A 22,612-nucleotide genomic window follows, 5' to 3' on the forward strand; every position below is an offset into this window, starting at 1 on the left:
AGCTGGCATAATGCAAATCTTACTTCAATATAGTCGAACGGCGGAACATATTATCCGGCGTGAGGTTTCGTTAATCTCCCTAGCTATCTACCAAGGAGGGAAAGTGTTAGTTTGCTAAGCCCAGCTCGGTCTCCGTATAATACCATAGAGGCCCCAAGGCTGTTGGTTTGCTCCACAACTACCGCCATGATGTAATGAGTACAACATTTACGAAATGGTAATTCTATCTTCCCACATTTTTTTGGTGTTATTTCTGTACATTTTTAGAGCAATCATGATTTTTTTTTTATATCAGGAAACCTACAACGCAATGCCATTCGTAGACATTGTTTACATTTTAGCCAAATTTTTTATCTGCTTCAGTTTTTGTATACCCAGTTGCAAATGTATATTTTCTTAGCATCATAGTTCCTAAGCTCAATCAAATATATAATAGTTTTCAGTAAATTGCAGTGATCTTGTATAGTGAGTTTACTTCGGAAACATTTAAGAATATGTATTAGCAATGCGTGATGAGTTGAAAGACCAAATTATAAAAGCTGCAGCTGATTATATTATGTTAAATTCGTGCGAACTTGAATTTTTTTACTTTTTCATCTGATTTTCATTTTCAATGCTGCCCATGCTACGACATGTTGTTGATATAACAAACCATCAACAACTGGTTGAGTTGAGAGCTACGAAATATTGTTGTACTTTTTGCTTCCGTTGCATTTGTTGTTTTATGCAAATTTTTGAATTTTTGCTTTGGTTCATTACAAAAAGTGGCGGCTCGCGTAAGCACTCACTTTTATTAGCAGCGAATTTTCAATTGCAGCACATATTTGAGAGCTCGCCTAAACATGCACCGACTGTGTTTATATACGGAAGCTGATGCTGAGCTTTTCCTTCATAATAATTTTTAATTTTTTTGCTGATTTAAAGCAAATATTAAATTGTTACAATTTTTCACAGTATGTTTTGTGTTTGCTTTAATTTAATTTTTTTTTTATTTTTTTTTTTTTTTCAATTCGTTAGATCTTTTGTCGGTTTATAATTGCGGAACGCCGCGAATCATGCAACGGATTTGAGCACGTATGCATTATAGGTTCTAAGCTATATAGATATGTACATATTGTGGCAAATATTAGCATCATTATGCTGTTAGTAAAGAATCACAACAACAAAAACAGCAAGAAGCCATACTTATCTACATGTACACATTAAAGCAAACAGCCACACTTCGTCTTCGTCTATTCGCAAAACAAGACTTACACGACGAAGCGTTTGGGTCTTTATCCGCTTCACTATCTTCATATAACTCCTTCGATACTTATCACGGATATGACCATAAATCTTTCAGAGAGATTTTCCCTCGAACATTACAAAAGCCATCATATCTTCTCTCGATGCCGTCCATGGTACCAAGCTAAACATCGGCATAGGTATGATAAGCGATTTGTAAAGATTTTTCTTCGTCGAGTAGTAAGTAAAGTCCTCTACTTTTTATTTACTCAATGTTGGTCCTCGCTCGCTGCATAGAGCAGGAATTCGTTTACTTAATTCGCACTCAGCCGTGTAAACGTAATGGCCGTCCAACAAGAACTTTGTTGGGATTTTCATTGGATCGTGGTTTTAGGTAGCGAGTCGTAACACGTTTGTATTACGAGCCGCCTGATGAAAATTGTATTAAAAAATGTATATGTTTAATTGTGTAACTATCTCAGACGTGTATTCCTAGTCCAGTTGCTTAACTTTAGAGTCGAGAATTTTTATTTGCTGGGCTAACAGTCACCTATTAATATTGTGAGAAATATTCAATCCATCTAATTTCTCTAAAGTCAGTAAAAAGTTGTATACAAAAACAAGAAATTCTTAATCCTTACATTGAAATTTTCCTTGATTTAAAAAAAAAATTTGTTTAGGCAATGTTTTCTTCATTTTAGGCAATTTTTTCATTTTAAGTGTAGCTCACCATCAGGATACTTGGCCGCAAGCTACCGACGTAGTGAGTTGCTTGAACCAAAGAAAAAGAACAGCCCTGGTCATTCCCTTCTGAATCTCGGCCAGACCCTTTCCTCAATTCTCGCAAAAGATGTGTACGTTATACGTAAATTTGAACATTACGAGGCTTGGCAGGACGTCAGCGTAGGGCACCACGTGGCAGATCTTGTCTATTGCTACCTTGCGGCAAGTTCACATGAAAAAGCAAATCGTTACATTTGTAGTTTACTGCTACTTAGCACTAGATGGCGTTGGAAACTGGAGCAGCAAAATATTACTATTTTGGTGACCAGAATGAACTAACGATCACAAAACTCGCTAATAATTCAAGTCCATATTACCTCAAACAAAATATTTTACTAATTTTCCGGTTGATTTCTACTGCTTGCGATCTTCCTGCAGCCCATAAACTGTCCATATAGCTTTTTTTGCGCAATTTGTAACCTTTGCTCACTCCGAATTTTATTAACTGGGTTTCTGCCATCCCTAAAGAGTAAGAAAAACATATTCACTCATTTACTACAAACTACCTTCACCAGAAGTTTAAAACAAAAATTTCTCAAGTGACATCTAGTAATTGGAGGCGAACCTCAGCATATGTTGCATGTCGCACGATGTCAGTTGCAACGAAAGTCACTCCTGGCCTCATTACAGCGACATCTATTTTGGCCCCCTTTTTGGTGTGTGCATATCAACACTTCAGGTTGTGAGTGCCAGCAAAGTTTCTACCGTTACTCCTCTTGCGAGAATCAATGTGTTTGTATGTGCATTGCGCACTCCTTGCTTTCCACTTTCTTTTGACCGGGATACGTGATGTTGGCGTAGTCATCTAAGAGTGACACATTTCCTTATGTCATTCTTTGGCAGCATCTTTTACACATTTGGTGCTGCTTTTAGCGCTGCCAACGTAACGATTCTATGGCTCGACTTAGTAGACAAAGCTTTTGCATTGGATTTTCCTCCCCATTCTTGATTTTTCCCTCTTTGTTTTGAATTGTTGTTGCTTGTACAATTTCTGTGCGGATGCACTGATTTTCCGATTCAACTTATGCCCCACTTACGTCAACTTCATTGTCCGCGACATCAGCCGGCGCGCTGTCGTCGACGTCATTAAAGCATACATATGTAGAAGTATGCAAGTATTGGTATTCATGTGTATTTGTATGTGAGTTAGTTTCAACACGAGCTCGTTAAACCTATGACACTGATTGTCGCTGTTGCGTCACGTGTCTGTAGCACATGAAACACTTAATTTTTTCGTCTTATTTTTTATACTCAGTTCAGCAGAGCTCACAGAGTATATTAACTTTGATAGGATAACGGTGGGTTGTACACGTATAAAGGAATCGAGATAGATATAGACTTCCATATATCAAAATCATCAGTATCGAAAAAAAATTTGATTGGGCCATGTCCGTCCGTCCGTCTGTCCGTTAACACGATAACTTGAGTAAATTTTGAGGTATATTGATGAAATTTGGTATGTAGGTTCCTGGGCACTCATCTCAGATTGCTATTTAAAATGAAGGATATCGGATTATAACCACGCCCACTTTTTCGTTATCGCAAATTTCGAAAAACTGAAAAAATGCGATAATTCATTGCCAAAGACGGAAAAGGCGATGTAACTTGGTAGGTCAAAAGCCCTTGGAATCTTTGCAGGAATACTTTTCGTGGAATTATATATATAAATAAATTAGCGGTACCCGACAGATGATGTTCTGGGTCACCCTGGTCCACACTTTGGTCGATATCTCGAAAACGCCTTCACATGTACAACTACGGCCAATCCCTTTTAAAACCCTATTTAGTGCCTTTAATTTGATACCCATAACATACAAACACATTATAGAGTCACCCCTGGTCCACCTTTATGGCGATATCCCGAAATCGCGTCCACCTATGGAACTATGGCATATTGCCTTTTAAAATACTCTTTAATACCTTCCATTTGATACCCATGTTATACAAACACATTCCAGGGTTACCCTAGGTTTATTTTCCTACATGGTGATTTTCCCTTATTTTGTCTCCAAAGCTCTCAGCTGAGTATGTAAGGTTCGGTTACTTGTTCTTTTTTGCTTTTTTTTTTGCAATTGTCACTGCTGTAGATGTCGCTCCATTGTCGCCGACAACTACATTTTTGTTGCAAAAAATTCTCTCTGCAGTTGAATGGCGCTTGATGCCCGAAACTGGTGGCTATTGAGTGAAACGTAGAGTGGTGGATCATGATGTACGCTCAATCGCCAGCGGGGCGGATATGGACAATTATAATGAACTACTGCACTATTTTCCATTGTTAGTAAATTCTTGTTCACGTTGCTGCCTCAATTTCGATTTCATTCAAACGAAATTGAACGTCAGTTTTAATTACATCCTCGCGTCCCTCAACATCTCATTGGATGGTTTGTCGCTTTTATTACTTGAAGGTATATTACGCATGTGATTATATGCAACTGTAGAACTGCTTGATTGAATGCGTGCGTGTGTGAGTGAGTGGGATGGTTAGCTAGCTGTTTGTGGCACTAAACACTTTAACAAATTAACTTATTGCATAAAATTTATGTTGGGACCAATAAATAAATTTTTATTTTTATTTCTATTGCAGATTTCCGAAGCTTCGGCTACCTAAATTTTCGTCTGGTAAGTGGTATTTTTTTTTAAATACATTGTTTAAATAAAATGTTACATTGGTTTGGAGTTTTAAATGCTAGTTTAGAGTTAGCAGACATCGCGATATTTAAAAAACACGTGACTTGTAACAGTGACTCCCCGTCAGCAGCGATTTTTATCCCTCACTGGAACTGAACAGAGCTAGTAGAGAAATGTGGCTTTGACTGCGGTTCACGGACTGTATTACGTGGTACGATCAGTGACTGAAGATCATTTTCAATCAAGCGATAACTATGCAACTGACAAACTAATTCTAAAAATTATAATAAGTTATGTATCTGACGAGTACTATATGTCGCTAATTCGCATGTGTCATGAATCCGATCCCCCATTTTAAAGGTATTGTGATTTTAAAAATTACTTTCGATCACGGATCGTAACACGTAACACGGGCCCAGAATAACGTGATCATCGTCACATTAGAACATTTAGCTGAGACAGTATGAATCAACGAATCTGTGACTTGTGCTGCCGCTATGTAGAAATCAGGGATGCACCTTAACGTTAAGCTAATCGTTTATCAAAAAATTTCCACCGTTTCCGTTGAAACACTTCGAAATATTATCGATAAAGAAATTATCAAAATAAATTGTATCTCGTTTTTAACCGAAACGAAAAGCTTTCGTTAACGTTAAAAACGTTAACAAAAACGTGATACTTTATGTTTGAATTGTGCTGGCAATGCTACAGCCATGGTGAAGCCGTAAGGTGGCAACAACGAGCGCACATACACACACAAACTCTATGTAATTTGTTTGTGTAATTCGTTGGTGGTAATGTCAAAAATACTCTGAGAAATGTTCGTACTGTCAAAATTCAAGAGAAAAGTTGCAATCAGCTTGGCTAATGCTTTCACCTTTAATGACTCCGCCATCAATCAGCTTTGCCAGCATAGTTTGAAATTAATAATGAACATAAACGATTTGATTTCGTTTTGATATGGCAGAAAACGAAACGAAATCATTTCGTTAATTTGACGATCTTAACGTTAATAAACGAAACGAAATGAGTTCGTTTCGTTTATTAACGTTGATTATCGTAACGAAATGATATCGTTTCGTTGGTTAAGCATGCCTGGTAGAAATAGATGGCGCAGTAAGCTGCAAACGCCAGCGTTAGCAAATCCTAGATATGCTCGTTCATATTATTGTTTTTGTGAGAAGAACTGTGATTGCGAGGATGTTGCAAATTCTGTCACAGTTCGTCGGTCACCGCGATTACTTCGAGTTTGCGGTTGTGACCTACTGTGATATTTGTGACAAAATCACAAATTCTTAATGGCGGCAGTTTGCCTATGCCTACTGCGAGAACAAGTATCGGCTAATCCGAGATTTATGCCGATTTCTCCAATTCACGGATCCACTGATTTACATTGTTGTAGCCAATTGCTCTGTTCTTCACTGCTCAGTCACAGTCACGGTAGAAAATCGCTGCTATTGAGAAGGAACGGACACAAATCAGTTCTTCCTCAAAATAACGCCATTTGCATTCTCCAGTTGCCATTGTTTTTCATAAAAATTACGAAGACTGTTCCATACACGTTAGGTATCGAGGAGTTTTTGGCTGAATTCATTAACAAACTATCTGCGACATAGATGTAAACGCGAAATGGCAGGGTATCTCAACCCAGAGAGAGAAGAGTGCATAGACATGCATATGCCACCATATGTATATGCCCATTGTAAATGATGACAAAGTGTGATCTCTTATCTGTCAACTGCTTGACAGGCTGTTCAATATGGCTACTTTTCAGCGTTTTGACAGGCTGTTCAATATGGCGGCGCCTATCTTCAGCGGGTGATAGAAAGAGATACAGAATGAGACAGCGATAGTCAAATACGAATCAGGTGATCCAATCACTTTGGAATTTTGACGTTTATGCAGAAGAGATCACACTTTGTCATCATTCACAATGTATATGCCCTTTATTCTGTGTTGTGAAGGTAAATGCAGCTGTTGTGGATCTCGATGACAGTGACTGCCAAGTAGTTGGCTACACATATGACTTGGCAATCCTTTTTGGCCTCCCTTCGCGATATTTTGTAGCACTATCCAAACGTATTATTATTAAGCGCTAATTAAGTAAGTATCTTAACGTATTGACTGAGTAGCCTGACTTAGTCTAGCAAAATGGAAATCGGTCTTTTGCATATCCTCTCTTGGAAAGAGCCGCTTTTATCTTCTAATTGAGTTAAATATCTAAGAATGGCCCTTAACTGGAAATTGTACAAGAAACCCCATGTGGGTGATAAGGGCTAGGAGAACTTCGATTAGCCCATGCTTATGCTGGGGTATTATTGGCACCTACCTGGTGCCTCCCCAATACTTTTCTCGTGGGCTGAACACGAAAGTAGATGTCTTAAAGGTTGAAATCTTGATCATAAAAATTAGAAATGAATGTGAGAATGCTTTCTCCTGTCAGGCGGTGCTGCTTCGAAATTCACTCCGGTCAAATCATGTAATATTTTCAAAGTGGAGGTCGACATAATTAACATTTAATTGGATGCCCACGCGTTAATGCGGGCTCTGGCCGCAGCTCAGTGGTACGGTCGTGGACATATCGTAAATTCATGCCCACGCTCACGATTTTCCTGAAATGTTTTAAGAGTTTTTGCGATAGCCGTGATGTAGAGGTGACATACGAAGGCCCAATGTCCAAGGTTCAAGTCCTAGGTTAGCTACATAGAAAATACTTTAAAAATATTTTGCCAACGGGGTCGCCACTTACCAGTGTGAGGCCAGACCTACGAGTTTATTTCGACTATGAAAAATTTCGCGGATATGCTGTTCGGATATCTAAGGGCAGTTAAGAGTACAGCGTCATGGTGTCACTAAAGCTAATTTTGCTGATTGGATTTGTGCTTGGACGCTGGATTGAGCCCCTTATTTCAACCCGGCTATTTCAGTCAAGCTCATTACGCTGATTTAGTCCTACTAATGCTTATTCAGTGCAAACAAATTATTTAAAAAAAATTGGTATGCTGCTTTCATTAAGCAAAATTTATGCAGAGAAATCGGATGACATATGAAAGTAAATATATAAGTCGATGCATCAGTAAAACGTCACTGACTCATTCAACTGCAACTTGCCTGTGTTTGTTGTAGTTATGTGTGCTTACAAACCAATTACAGTGCCATAGATTCTATCAAAGAAATCCCCAATCAAGCATGAAGCATATTTCATTCCCAAAGCCGTAGGGAACAATGCCACAAGTAAGGTCAACGTGTTTTCGCCTGTACTGTGCCAAACACTTTTCTAAGCATATTTGCTCCCGAACCCGAAAATTATAGTTGGAATATTGTGAATGATGTTATCAGTTGTACAACATTAGGAGTGCCAATTGTTGGTTGAAAATTGGAAGGAATTTATCAGAGAGGAAGATGTATGTTGGAACGATTTCCGTCATCCCTTGTAAAATTTGGTTTCGAGACAAACCGGATTTGGCATAGTGCCTTCATCAGTGTCGGGAGAGAGTTGCATCACAAAGGCATACTTGACACAATAGAGCAGCGAAAGTTGTTGTCATCGAATACGGGAATGGGAAGATGGTTGACATCATCGAACACTGGCAATGGTTCCCAAAACAAAAGTTGCAGGGCTGTTGTCCTTAAAAAGGCCACATAGGAATAGAGAAAACATTAGGATAGCATTTATTATAAACGTCGTGCTTGGTCTATAGTTGTTGGAATTAAAAAAGCACTTCCCGCCTGTTTAGGGGACTCTTGGTGCTATGGATAGTCCTTTGACTGCTGAGGGAAAGTTTTATCTGAGCCCTCGAACCCTCGAGTCGTTGGATATTAAACGCCTCTTACGACAGGTATCCTTTACTGCAGCCACCTGCTGGGAAAGAAATGGAATGCTTAGCACACCAAGTGAGCAGAGATTATATTACTTGAACCTGGAGGTTGTATTTCAAGGAAGCAATGCGATGACGCTTGAGAAGATGAAACCAAATTTCTAAATGGCGTGCAGGAATGGTTATCAGTTTCCATCGGTTGAACTGGGAATGAAGAGCATAGATAGCCAAAAAACATCATAACATACTCAAACGCTGCTGCAACAACAACGATCTTCATGATTTCGCTGCTTCCTTTCTCTTTTTAAAAGATGTACAGTGAATCAAACTGAAAGTTATCAGCAAAAATAGCTGTTAGCATTAAAAAAAGATGACCCAATTTTCCTATTCACGAAAGGTATAGTAAGCGCGCATTACTGATACCAACTACGATTTTGCTTTGCTCCACAATCCGATCTCACTTTTACCAACTTTCTTAAAGCCGTGTTAAATAATACGCTTGAATGGGCACCATGCTATACACCAAGTAAATCAAGACGGTAGCTGCGGTGGGGCATTACTGCTGAGTGATGATTTTCTTTACCGATTACTGATTTACCTACTGCATTGCACCCTCGAAACACATTTGCATCGAATATTTAACCTCAAAAGTTCATGCAGAGCATACGATTGACTGACTCTCACTGACAGATTGACTAACTGAGCCATTGAGTTGACTGCCTTGCGACTACCAAGTAAATGATTGTTCCAAGTGGTACTCTTTGCGTTGGCTGTTTATTACGTTGATTGGTGGCTAGTGGCATTAGCAACCTGCAACGCGCCGCTTTGAGGTTAATGCTTTGACAACAAAAGCAATAACGTACACAAAAGCAATAACTAACACACACAAACAAGCAAGAAACAATGCGCATGGTGCAAAGCATTTCAATATACATACATACATAGCAGAGTGCAGCTTATGCGGCTTTTGTAACCTTTGTGGACAGTGCAGCGGACAGGTCATCAATCAGTTTAAGTTAGCTATATCAAACTGTTAGGTGGGCTTTTTGGTTGTGCTCCAGTGACGGCTGAAATGTTGGTGAGAGCGTTGAGCCACTGAGTGGATTTTTAGAAAGGGCGTACACGCAAAACGTCTTGTTAGGACGTCAAGCGGGAAATTAGAGATTTGTTATTTTAAAGTGGTGACACGTATAGATGCTGCTTTTCACACCTTCTAACGCAAATGATGACAAACAACATGACAATAACAACACTGGTTGCAGTGTAGTTTTGGCCATTAGGCAACAATTATTAAATTTAATCTGCTGCGCTATTTACGGCAGCGACGCTTTTATGTAGGTGAAGACGATATTATGCGGATTATGTTCAAACGCTTACTCTTGACGTGTAAGGTGAAGATATGGAAAAAAGTTATTGGTATGAATAGAAACAAGTAAATGTGTCTAAGTTCGGGTGTAACCGAACATTATATGCTCAGCGTGAGCTTCAATTGTAAATTTCATTTCAGATAAATTGCTTTTCTACGTAACACGTGGCACCGCCCTTTAAAAAAAATCCTCCCCTTTCCTCTTACAATAAAACTTGATAAGGGAAATATCATTGAATCAAAACTATTTTTTGCTAAGTTATAGCTTATTATTCTAGTCTACGAGCCTTTTAAACTTGTTTTATATCTAAGTTGCCGCGGTCTTTAACCGATCCCGTCCATTTTGACTAGAAATATTTTCTGCTGTAAGGAAAATATATGTACCCAATTTTATTACGATCCGTTAATTTTTCTTCGAGTTATGGCTCCAGAAACTTAGAAAATTGCTTAGTCATAAAAGGGGCGGTGCCACGCCCATTTTTTTAATTTGAAGTTTTTCCTATTTATTGTTATAAATCCACTTGGGAAATGAAATACCATTGATATAAAGCCCTTTTTTGCAAAGATATAGCTTATTTTATTAATCCACGACCCTTTTAAAAATCTTTTATATAAAAGTGGGCGTGGTCCTTAACCGATTTCGTTAATTTCTCTTCAAAGCATTCCTTATAGTAAAGGCAACCTCTCTGCCGAATTTTGTTACGATAGGTTTAACGATTTTGATTTATGATTAATAATAATTGTAAAATTGATTTTATTAAAAGTGGGCGGTGCCACACCCATTTTAAAAAATTTTTCTAAATTTTTATCAAGAGTCTCAATATCAGTTCACATGTCAAATCACATTCTAGGTGTATTATTTACTAAATAATCAGATTTTTTATCATCCGATTTCGATCATTTTCAATACCAATCTATTCTGGGTCCAGATAAGCTAGTGTACCAAATTTGGTGAAGATATCTCAATATTTACTCAAATTATCGTGCTAACGAACGGACGGATGGGACGGACATGGCTAAATCAAATATACTCTGTGTGCGAAGAACGCTGAGTATAAAAATTGGTCAAGAGGTCAGTGGGTAATTGGTATTGAATTTACTACCAATTGAGGAAAGACAGTAAGGAAGTGAGTTAATGTAAATGTTATGTAAAATTCTCGCCAGCTCTAATTTCGATGTCGAAATTTTAAAATCAAAGTTCAGCAAGAATATGTCTTTGTATGAGGACACATTTTTCTCTGATTTTTGTTTACTTATATAAAGGAAGTACTTAAAATTTGTTTATTTTGTTATGAATTGTGTGAAAGTGTTTACTAGGAGAAACTTTCGATAACCGAACTACAGATGTCGGCTCGGAATCAACTCAATAACTCAACATTGCGCAAGAGCTACGCTACCTTAATAAAATTCATAATTCATGCAAAGTAGACCATTAAGTAAAATAATGTAGATATCTCAGTCCCAGCGCAACGAATCGAAAATTTTTAGTTCCATAATTCCTAGTCTAGCACAAAATAAATATATCGATCCGTGCGGAGTTTTTCTCCCCTTTTATGTATTGTCACCGACTTCTTAACTGCGTATGAAGATTCTAGCTCAATGGGAAGTCTCCCAAAATTAATCGCGAGACTTCCCACGTTCCGCACGATTATTGCTAATGTATTATGTTTTATACTGTCATCGGCCTGTGAATTCAGTCTGAAATTTGAAGTATCTAGCTCATCGAGAAGTTACTTAAAACACGGTTTCAAATTTCCAAATTCTCATCTTATTATTTCGATCCGCGCGACACATAACGGAATTTTTTTCCTTTTGTGCCTTTGTCACGGTGTCTTAACATATCTGTGAAACTTCACGTTTGTGTTACTTGAAAATCGATTGCAAGAGTTGTATTGAATATGCGGACAAACCTTCAACCGACTTAAAATAAAGGAAATAAAAAGCAGGCATAAGAACTCGCTGACACAGATTGCAGAACGTATTAAAGAAGTTAGCAAAACAGCTCTGAATCTTCACGGACTAGAAAAATATCTCGTTTAGGAAATTAGTAGAAGACGACTATCTGGAAAGCAAATTCTGAAATATTTTGATTTAATAAGAAACTACAAAAAAAGTCCTTTAAAATTAATTATCGACAGTGTCTTTAGGAAAATGATGTTTTCATCTCTTCTTATATGTTTATATCGTTCAAAAATATTTAAAGTAAGATCAGACAAAAAAAAATTCTGCCACTTTTTTTGCAAGGTCTGCATTCAGTGAAAGTATGTATGTTTGTATGCATGACATTGCCAATTTTTCCCCGTTTATTTTTTTCAATTAATAGTTTTGTCGCTTTCATCTTTTATTGTCCATAAATAATTCATTATTGAAGTTAAATTAGCGACAATAAAATGGGATTCGGTTTTTGCACATTCATCAATTCAAAGTCTTAACAGTTATGCGCATTTTAAAGCTTTGATTTCTCTTGCAGCTGAGATCACTAAACTCCTGCCGCCAGTCACGCCCTGTCTCGTGGCTACCCCTTTAGTTGACGGCCATCAAAATGTATTCAAATGCTCTGGAGTATCATTCAAGTGTCAATTTACAGCACTTGTGTTTATTGTTGCTTTTGTTGCAGAGAATGTGGAGTATGAAGTTAAATGTGGTATTCACATTGTAGCGCCAATAAATATGAATGCCTTTGTGTTGCTATTTAAGTAATTGCAGTAATTTTAATTGTTAGTGTAGGATAATATCAACGAGATACAGACATTTTAGGGCTTATGCAAAGTATACATATACGTACATACTAGCGTGAATGACTCGGGTTTTTTTCAATCCGATTCAACTGGTTGATTCTAATCGGTAAAACGCCAATAAATTGTCCATAAAAAATCGTTAACAAGCCATTAAAAACCGATAACTGGTCGATAGCGGTTGTTATCGACAACATACCGATGAAGAATTTCCCAAAAAGTCAAGGAATCATACCAAATTAACCCAAAAAAAATCACAAATTATTTCCGAAATAACTTTCAAATGATCCCGAAACCAATCTCGAGAAAATCTCAAAGTTTTGAAAAATAATGCCGAATTTAATATTTGGGTATGCAAACAATCCCGAAATAATATCGAATTAACCCCAAAATGTGTCTATATAAGCCCCAACATAATTTTGTAATGGTCCCGATATACATAACTAGTTCCTCTATAGCCCTGAGGTAAACTCTAAGCATCTCCGTAATAATATAGAAAGCAATCCTATAAGGTTCTTTGGGAACTCTATCGGAACTATTTCAAAGTTATTTTGAGACGAACTGAGAACCATTTTGGTATTAATTCCAAACATTGTTACGAAATGGTCCTAAATTTCTTACAGAATGATATAAAATGTATTCTAAAAAAATTCCAAACCAATCCCAAAAGAGTAAGAACTTATTCGGAAAAGATCCCTCAATGGTTTAAATATTAATATGAAAAGGAAAATAATTGCAAGAAGTAATAATTGCAAATAATAATAGGCTTGATGGGGAAGTTATGTTTCGGGGAAAATATACATGGAAATTGAGATCTTTCTTCACGGTTTTTTGATGTAATATGCAAGTTTTGAGCATTATGGCTGTATGGATAACGGGGGTGTGACAATTTTTACATACAAATTGAACCGTTGTCACGTACACGTTGCTTTGGTTCCCGATGTAATCCCAAAAAAAACAAAAATATGTATGTTAAATGCTATTAACCTTGAGTGTCTACGAACACGCACCCACGTATTAGCGCTTCATACAAAATCAACCAAAAAAATGTATACAAAATATATATATATATCGATTAAAAAAAAATGTTTGTATTGATGAAGAGGTATGAATATAGTATATCTCTAGGATAATCCTATGCTAAATGAATGTTCATAAACTTATAATGACATATTAACGTAACACGTACACCAAAAAACTCAAACCTTTGTAAAAGCTGACTCCAAAAAACCAATACAAAAATTAAGATAAAAACTCTCCGATATAAAAAAAAGTATAAAAAAATTTTATAATTTATAATATTATGAGTTGGCGGGTGTTCGGATGGCCTGACTACATGAGGAGGCTTAGGGTTCTGGAGCATAGTTGTTCGTTCCTGTGTGGGTTGGTATGTGAATTCTCACTGATAAACTAAATAAACGAAACAATTCTAAAAAAAACTATTTTATGCTTCACAACACCTACCATTCGCGATGTAGTTGTGGTCACAAAATCTACTACTTATGGAACAACAAAACTCAAAAATTTCTGTTTTGGCTTCCACATTTGCAGCCATATTTCTGAAACTAAAACTCTCTATAAAAACAAAGTGAAGAAAAAAAAAGAAATCTAAAATAAAATTTTGTGTTGTAAAATGTCGATGCAAATAGATCACCCTCATGTTTGGTGTCTATGCCACCATTAGGTTATTGTATCAGATCTGGTGGGCTTGCTCCTAACTACTGGTGTAATTAAACTTTGTCAGAAATACACAAGCGAGTCACCTAACTAGCTGAGAAACCCGCTTACACCATCCCCTTTTTTTCAAATGAACGTTTTTTTTTGTTTTTTTTTTGAAAGCTTAAATACATTTGTAAGTGCAAGATTAATTGAGTAAAAAAAAAGATAATTATATTATATCTTTGTATTTATACTAGATGTTACTGAAGAATATTTGATTTCTTGCGAGGGCGCCAATTCAAGCTTCGTTTCATGCGCTCTGTTGAATTATAAAAAAAATTATTTCTCGGGCGCTATAAGAAATATAGCGACCCCTTCATGTGTTTTAATTTGGGCGCCATTATAAATATATGTTACGTACACGTTGCTTTGGTTCCCGGTGGTGGCCCTAGCTAGCTCAGTATATTTGGCAGGCCGTGGTTCTCAACCCGCCATCTTGGAACCGGACGCACACATATATTTATTTCCTTCCGTTCAACCTCTTCGGGTTCACTTACCCACCGCACAACAGGAATCCCACCCAACCTTGGACCGCTCGCATCATGCAACCTACTCTGCGGTCACCCTAATGCCATGCTCCGTACTCTTACTTACCTCCTCATCATTCCATCCTTACATCCCGCCCCAAAAGAATTTAGCAAGCCATATTACTTCTCTTTTCACTTCAATAACGCATTTTTAATAAACATAATCTTAAAATCTATACACGAATGAAATAAAATTTTATACAAAAAGAATCAAGCTTCGTTTAGATTCAATAATATTTTTCTTCAAACAACTTAATTTATATATACATATATGTAAATTTGAGTTTAACACATATGGTTTCTTTCCTCGCAAAAAAATGTATGTCTTTACACAGACATATAAAAAAAAAAAAACCTATTAAAAATAGTATTTATGAACGTATAAAGAGGCCAATAAATATACTAAGCCTAAAAAATCAAAATGTGCACATAAATTCCGTATAAAAAAACATCTATGACAAATATTCTTTTGGGACTATATTTCTGGGTCTTTCCGTCGCCAAAATCACCAAACTCTTATCTACTCAATTGGAATTATATAAAAAAAAGAGGTTTAAAACACACCCTAATGCCTACCTAAAACAGCTCTTTTACGTGGAGATTGGGGGACTTATTGGTGCAGGGTTTATACCCTATCTGCAAAAAAAAATGTAAAACAGAAAAAAAAGACAGCCTAATTAATTGTTTTGGTATATTTTCGCGACTAATAGACGCCTTACAATTTTATAAAATTTTGATCAATTATGAACATTACGTTTAAGACTAAAACGGATAAGATTTATAGTGACTCGGATATATGTCCATGCAATTAAAAATTTTGGATAAAAAAAGGACAATTCTTAAACTACCCTGACTCGTTTGTTAATTCCTATTTACCATAAAAAAGCTTTTGTTCATATTATTATTGTGATCTTTTTGGTGACTGCTATAACGAGGTAGGTCAGTCCAACGTTAGGGACAATGGCTAGGTGAATAAACAAATCCAATTTTATGCAGGTTTCCGAGATGCAATAAAAGGATTTATTGGTGATGAAATTGCAATATCAAAAAATGTGATGAAAATGTTGTATGGTTTTATAAATCGGAGATCGAATGTGTATCGGAATTGTAGACAATGATACTGAATTTGTATAAAATGACGTCGAATTTGTAGAAATAATACGGACTTTGTTTAAAAATGGTGATGACTTTAAAAAATTGTTGATACTCGTAAAAATTTGTTGTTGAAGTTGCAAACAAAATTGTTGCATTTGAAAAAATTGGTATCGGATTTGTAGAAATTCGTGATTAGTAAAAATTGTGATTCCCTGGCGCTTTAAAAAGGCTTCACTGGCCACCTCCGGTTCCCACTACGAGAATGAAATCTCAATTAGCGCCAATTACATTTTTTTATTAAGGCCCCAAAGCCGATTTGGCGTTCACGCGCCTTATGTCACACATACGTTAATAATAATAATATTATATTGCCCACATACCTACACGCAATATAAAATGAGTGTATCCAAAAAAATTTATTTCTTTAATCAGAAGAAAAATCAAAAAATAGTAATTTTCGAATTTAGGAATACGCAAGAAAACAATGATTGAGTGGGAATCTTCACTCAGGAAAATCCGTGCTTGCGGATTTATCGAGGAGGCTGGTGACCGAAGTCGAAGATGAGGTCGCGTGAACCCCAAACGGCGCGAAAGTCTATATAATTAAAAAAAAATCCTTATACTTAAAAAACTCACCCGGTGAACAAATATTCCACATCCTTATGCAGCAAAGAAATCCTGTCCTGGTGGTTGAATTTTGTGTTGCCCTTCTATTTTAAAATTATCGACTGAAACCGCGCTTAGAATTGAAGGCAATTTGCCTTATATCAAAGCTTAAAAATTTATTGTTTTCGGCACTTCACTGATCCTCTCTGGATCTTCGCGCACAGGGAATTTCTTTAAAAAACTTACTTACAAACAAAACTTAAATGTATTTTCTTTTATTCGGAAAGCGGCGCGCGCACTGTAGCCTGATATGCTGATATATGTTACTTTACTTTTGTTCTCCTCCAGTTGCCCCTTTGATACTATCCAACCCGCTGAAAAGAACCGTTTCCATTTGCCGTTTCCATTTGCCGTTTCCCACGGTCTTTTTTTTGTCTATCGCAATCATGACCACCCTATATCTATCCCTGTCCTTATTCTCACCATATCATGCACGCCCATCCGGCAACCTTACCATTAAAGCTTTTTTTGTCATTGTGAATTTATGTGAATTCACAATGGTGTTTTTGGTAATTTTTCATTTGACATTTCTCGTGTTTATATTTTTGATAAACACACTTTCCTAATTTTCATTATGTATAAATGCTGATGTGCTACCAAAAAAATATCGAGAGATGCCTGCTTATTTTCTTTACATTTTCTTTTTTCATTGCCCTTGTTTTATTTTCTTATCTTTTCTTTTCTTATCTTTTCTTTTCTTATCTTTTTCCTTTTCTTATCTTTTTTGTTGTTTTTGATAAAATTTTGCTAGAACGCAGTTTTATAAGTATGTATGTATGTATATGCGTTTAATCTCGCTAATGACCCGATAATATTATAAACGAAAATGTGAAAAACTATAAAAGATTTAATAGTTCTTAATTGCAACCAATGCCGTTTCAAATGGTCTTCAAAATAATGCTTGCAACAATCTTAAAATAATTTGTTTGAACAAAAAAAAAAAACAAATAAGAAAATCAGTCAAAGCGATAGCTTTTCGTATTATTTGCTTTCTAATGATATCAATTAATCACAAACGCTCACCAAATTGTGCAGGTGCATTGCGCAGGCCGTTGGTGAAAACACAGTTTAACCAAATATTGATCGAAGTATAAAGATGTTGCATGCGCGAACTTCAGTGGAAAGGAGCGGAGCTTCACAAAATTCTAGTAGGTCACTTCCACCACACCACAAATTTTAACACAAGTTTTAACATAATTTAAGCACACAAAATACACGGATTGTAGTTTTAGAGTGTAAAAATCTAAATTCTGTACACATTAGCTGAATTAAAAGTGTACAAATAATTGGTTAATAATAAATACAGACAGTTGCAATTTAACAAATTCTGCTGTGGTAAGTGGTGAATGTGAGCTACTAGAGTTTTGTGAAGCTTGCTTCACACTATTTTTCGTCCCTGCAACATCTCTATATTAAAATTGTCTCTGGTTGAACATCATGAAGAGCGCTGCTTATTGCGCAACAAAAACAAATATGTCAATGAAATTCATTATCTCTACTCAACTTCGCATTCAACGTAAAATTAGTTCCACGCCACAAAATAAAAACGTAATCAATATTTTTCTTGAAACTGTTTGCTATTGTTTTTGTTTTCGTTACGGCTGAAATGTGCATTAGAGCTTTGAATGGAGAAAACGGTGAGCAGTTGGTTAATATCGATGGGGCGCACAAGTGCGGTGATTGTGTTTCATTGTTATTGATTCGCTTTGGGCGGTGCAATAATGGCAATGGAAGCGTTTGAGTTGACGCGTTGTACGCCGAAGTTCCGCACAATTGAAGTTTACTTTTCAAATTGAAAGTATGCTTTCGGAATAATTTTTTTCCATTGTATGTACAGCAGCGAGAAGAAAAATAGCATTGGAAGTTCTATCGAATTTCATTAACAACAACGTTCTCTGTTTTTTATTTTCGACGTCTTAAAAAAAACTTCTATGAATTTTGTAACTTAAACTACGCAAACCAATCTCGAAAATGTTTTCGAGAAAATTCGGCAACATTTTAGAAAACTTCATAGTTTTTTCCTTTTCCGTATTTTTTTGAGTATGCTGCATTGTAGGCCGGTCAATTTTAGTCTGACAAAGTATAAGTTTGAAGTCTCCATACGAAGAGCCCATACAATTTTTTTATATGAATGAAACTTTCAGACACTCTTTGAAAAAAAATGTCAAAAGTCAATGCAAATTTTGAGGGATCTATAACTAGAACTTTGTTAAACTGAAATTAACCCAGATAAACCCCACTATTTTTTTTTTTGATTTTTCGAATTGTATGGTATAATTCTGTTTAAATGCCCTTCAAATAAAGTGGAAATCATGAATATTATGTTTTTGTCCCCACCCTTGGGTTACAGGGCCCCATCCTTCTGGAAGGTCTTTGGGATGATACCACAATAATTTGTAACAACAGTTTTTCTACACAATTTGGTTTAGAAAATCCATTACTTTATTTAGTGTTTATTTTTTAGAAAAACGAGTTGTATAAATTCATTTTTTTGTTGAAATTTACATGTTGTACGAAAATAATTGTTCATTTATTCATAGATATATGTATAGAATGGAAAAAGGAAGTAAATAATTATAATTGGTGGTAATTGGTAAAACAATCCACATGTAAAGGAACATTGCATTTAATGCATTTCGTTGTTGCTTTTTTGGAACATTTACATAGTTATGTAAAACTTTCGGTTGAGCTACTAAGATGTTCTTCTTTTTGGCTCTAGAAAATCTCTTGACATTTTTTACCGGATGAACGGAATCAAAAATTGTTGCGATCGTCACTATGCTATTGTCGTTCCATCGGCTTCCACGCAAAGTTGATTTCCATGTAAATTGTTGATTGTAGGATTGTCTTCATCGCCAGAATCTTCGTCAGTAACATCTTCATTACAATTTATCGGTGGTAAAACAGCCACATCTAATCCGTTATCAGGAATATCATCGCCGTCTGCGGTCTCAATGATGTCCAACAACTCATTTAGTGTAATCCTCCTTCTATAAAAAAATGTTCTTAAATGTAGTTGGATTATCCCACAATCCTTCTGGAAGGATGAACGTTTTTTCGAAGCCGCTGTGGCCAAATGGTAACCACAAAGTTTTTGATAATCGAATAAACACTTCTATTGAACATTTCTCCAGTATAAAACCACAGTTTCATATCTGGAAATTATTATAAAAAAGAATTAAACTTACCCGTCAACCAAAAGGTCTATCAATTAAGCCATAACGAATATAATTTAAATGTTAACTGCTCACTTACCAAATGTAAATACTCAAAAATAAAGGCAGATAAATAATTTTTGGTACCATCTGTTTTTAAAGAAATGCATAGCTTACTATTTTACCTGTTAGAACAAGTAACAAAATTAAATTTAGCAAAAGGTGTTTTACGTCCTTGAAGGCGCTCGGGCGTATCTGGGTTAATTGAGCTCCAAACTGCATATGCAAAAAAAAAATTCAGAAAACTCTAAATAAAATGTTCGAAATTTTGGCAAAATCTTTTCGAATTTTCTAATTTTTTTACAATGTTCTTGGGGATGGTTTGGAAGTTTCAGTTACAAATTTCATGGCAGTTGTTTTTTAGATTAACGAAAGTAAAAAAAAGAAGAATTAAATTGGTTGAATTTTATAAAAACTGCCAGTGCTTTTTTTCTGTTCACTGCTGTATCGAATTTAATTGTATTCGGCTGAGCAGTTCACGAGATATTAGTATAAGGTGGAAACCTTAGGTGGTAGTCGTTGTTAGAAATATTTGTATTAAATAACACGTAAAATTCCTTTCGTTTAGTACCAATGTTGGTATTTCTACTTCAATTAAAAAATATTTAGTACGCGGCAACCTAGCCGGCGATTTAGAGATACTGAGAAATTTTTTTTGTAATTCTGGAGAGTCTTTAGTTGTTCCATGTGCAAATTTTAAGCCGAATTTCAAAAGCAACGAATATTGATAATGATTTTTTGCCTGGGTCTGAGGAGACAATAAAAACATCAAACAAAAATTGGTTTCTCAGGGGGCCCGTGATTTAGAGGTACTAAGACATTGTTTTTAAGTCAGGAGAGTCTTTAGTTGTTCCATGTGCAAATTTTAAGCCGAATTTCAATAGCAACGAATATTGATAATGATTTTTTGCCTGGCCCTGAGGAGACAATAAACACATCAAACAACAATGTATGTTTACATGAATCCGAAAACGTAAAGTTTTCGTGGTAACACTGATGAAGGTTCATCTTCAAAAAGCCTTCCAATAATACCACCAACTCTGTATGAAAGTCCAGATTATTTAAACGACTTCGATATCGGTACCGTGAATAATGAGTTTTTGCGATCTGAAGAAGTCAACGAAATAATTCGCCGAGGTCATCAAAAGTGTCCTGTTATTTTTCCACGTGATTGTGATGACGAGGCACTTCCTACCTCGTTGTTAAACAGAATCTTGCCAAATGGAGAGAAAGTGGAGCGGGACTGGTTAATGTGGAGTGCCAGTAGCAATGCCTGCCATGTCATCTATTAAGCACCAATACTTTAAATCGACCTAAAATTTGTTCTGCGGATATTCGAAATTTCAGGTATGGAAAAGCTATACCATAAACTGCCATCACACGAAAATACTCAAGATCACATTAAATGTTATATTCAATGGCGATCTTTACAAATCTTATTCAAAAGGAGGCTACAATTGATACACTTATCAATGACCTGCTAATCACTGAAACTCAAAAGTGGAAAGAAATGTTATATAGAATTTTGGACACTATTTATTTTTGGGTGAAAAAGGCCTAGCTTTCAGAGGCGAAAGTATATATCTTGGTGAACGAAACAATGGACATTTTTTGGGCATCTAAGGTCTCATAAGCCATTATGATCCGATACTTAGAGATCATTTGGAGAAAGTTAGGATTTCACAACAGCAGCACAAACGTTTACAAGTTCACTATCTTTCCCCAGACATTCAGAACAAGTTTATAGAAATTTGTGCAAAGCACGTGAGGACAACTATATTAAATCAACGCAAAAAACCAAGTATTTGGCTATTATCGTTGATGCTATGCCTGATGCTAGTCACGTTGAACAGACTACGTTCATTTTGCGCTAACTCCATTTCAATTCCAAAGCAAAAAATTTTACAATTCAAGAACGGTTTTTAGCTTTTGTGAATTGTAACCAGAAAACTGGTCAGAAAATCGCTGATCTAATTTTCCATACTCTAGGTAAACATGAAATCCCATTAAAAGATTGTCGTGCACAAGGGTACGATAACGGGTCAATATGAAAGGAGCTTACAACGGAGCACTACGTCACATTCTCGACAAAAACTCGAATGCTGATTACTCGCCTTGTGAAACCCACAGTCCCAATTTATGATGCTGCAGAATGAAAGTTCGAATGTATCTTGCTGTCCTCAATTTGGTCCAAAATACTGACTACCATTAATGAAAGAAACGTGGTCCTCCGAGCTAGAGACGCCACCGTAGATGTTGAGGTCCGACATCTAGATGCCTTATTAGCTGATTTGAAGTTGATCAGGAACCAACGGGAAACATTTTTAAACGAAACAGTAAAACAGTTGATATTCAATTGAACATCTCGCCAAAGTTTCCGGACATTCGAATGAGAAAACCCAAAAGACGTTTTGAAGATAATGGAAATGAAATTATTACGGATGATTCAGAGTCTGATTTTAAAAACACTACATTCTTGGTTATCGTTAATTCGGTAATCACTGGCATTACTGAACGATTTGCAGCTACGAGAAATTTGAACGAGACGTTTTCCTTTTTGTGGCAATTTGAAGACATGTATGAAACTACGGTTCGGGCGAGTGCAGCAAAATTTTTCAAAAAATACAAGTCGAACGTTTCTCAAAGCTTAGAATGCGAAATAATTCACTTGAAACACATTTACCAAGCAAATTTTGATAATCGTCTCTCACCATTGGAATTACTAAGTGCCTATGTTTAAAATCTGTATACAATTTTCCCCAACATTTATGTTGCTTTACGTAACTTTAACACTATACCTATCACTGTAGCTAGTGCAGAACGTTTCTTTCAGCGT

The 22,612-nt window shown here is 36.1% G+C and overlaps 2 protein-coding genes across 2 annotated transcripts in view; both read left to right on the top strand.

The window, feature by feature from the left end:
• Window positions 1-4,593: 4,593 nt before the first annotated feature.
• LOC137238441 (guanylate kinase) overlaps window positions 4,594-22,612 on the top strand; it is a 202,642-nt gene continuing 184,623 nt past the window's right edge. The window contains exon 1 of the mRNA XM_067763438.1: window positions 4,594-4,626. The gene's annotated coding sequence lies outside the window, so the exon portion shown is untranslated. The remainder of the gene's footprint in view (window positions 4,627-22,612) is intronic.
• kmr (kramer) overlaps window positions 4,596-22,612 on the top strand; it is a 302,338-nt gene continuing 284,321 nt past the window's right edge. Inside the window, exon 1 of the mRNA XM_067763428.1 lies at window positions 4,596-4,626. The gene's annotated coding sequence lies outside the window, so the exon portion shown is untranslated. The remainder of the gene's footprint in view (window positions 4,627-22,612) is intronic.

The sequence above is a fragment of the Eurosta solidaginis genome, chromosome 1 (genome assembly GCF_040869045.1).
Source record: "Eurosta solidaginis isolate ZX-2024a chromosome 1, ASM4086904v1, whole genome shotgun sequence".
NCBI classification, from domain to species: domain Eukaryota; kingdom Metazoa; phylum Arthropoda; class Insecta; order Diptera; family Tephritidae; genus Eurosta; species Eurosta solidaginis.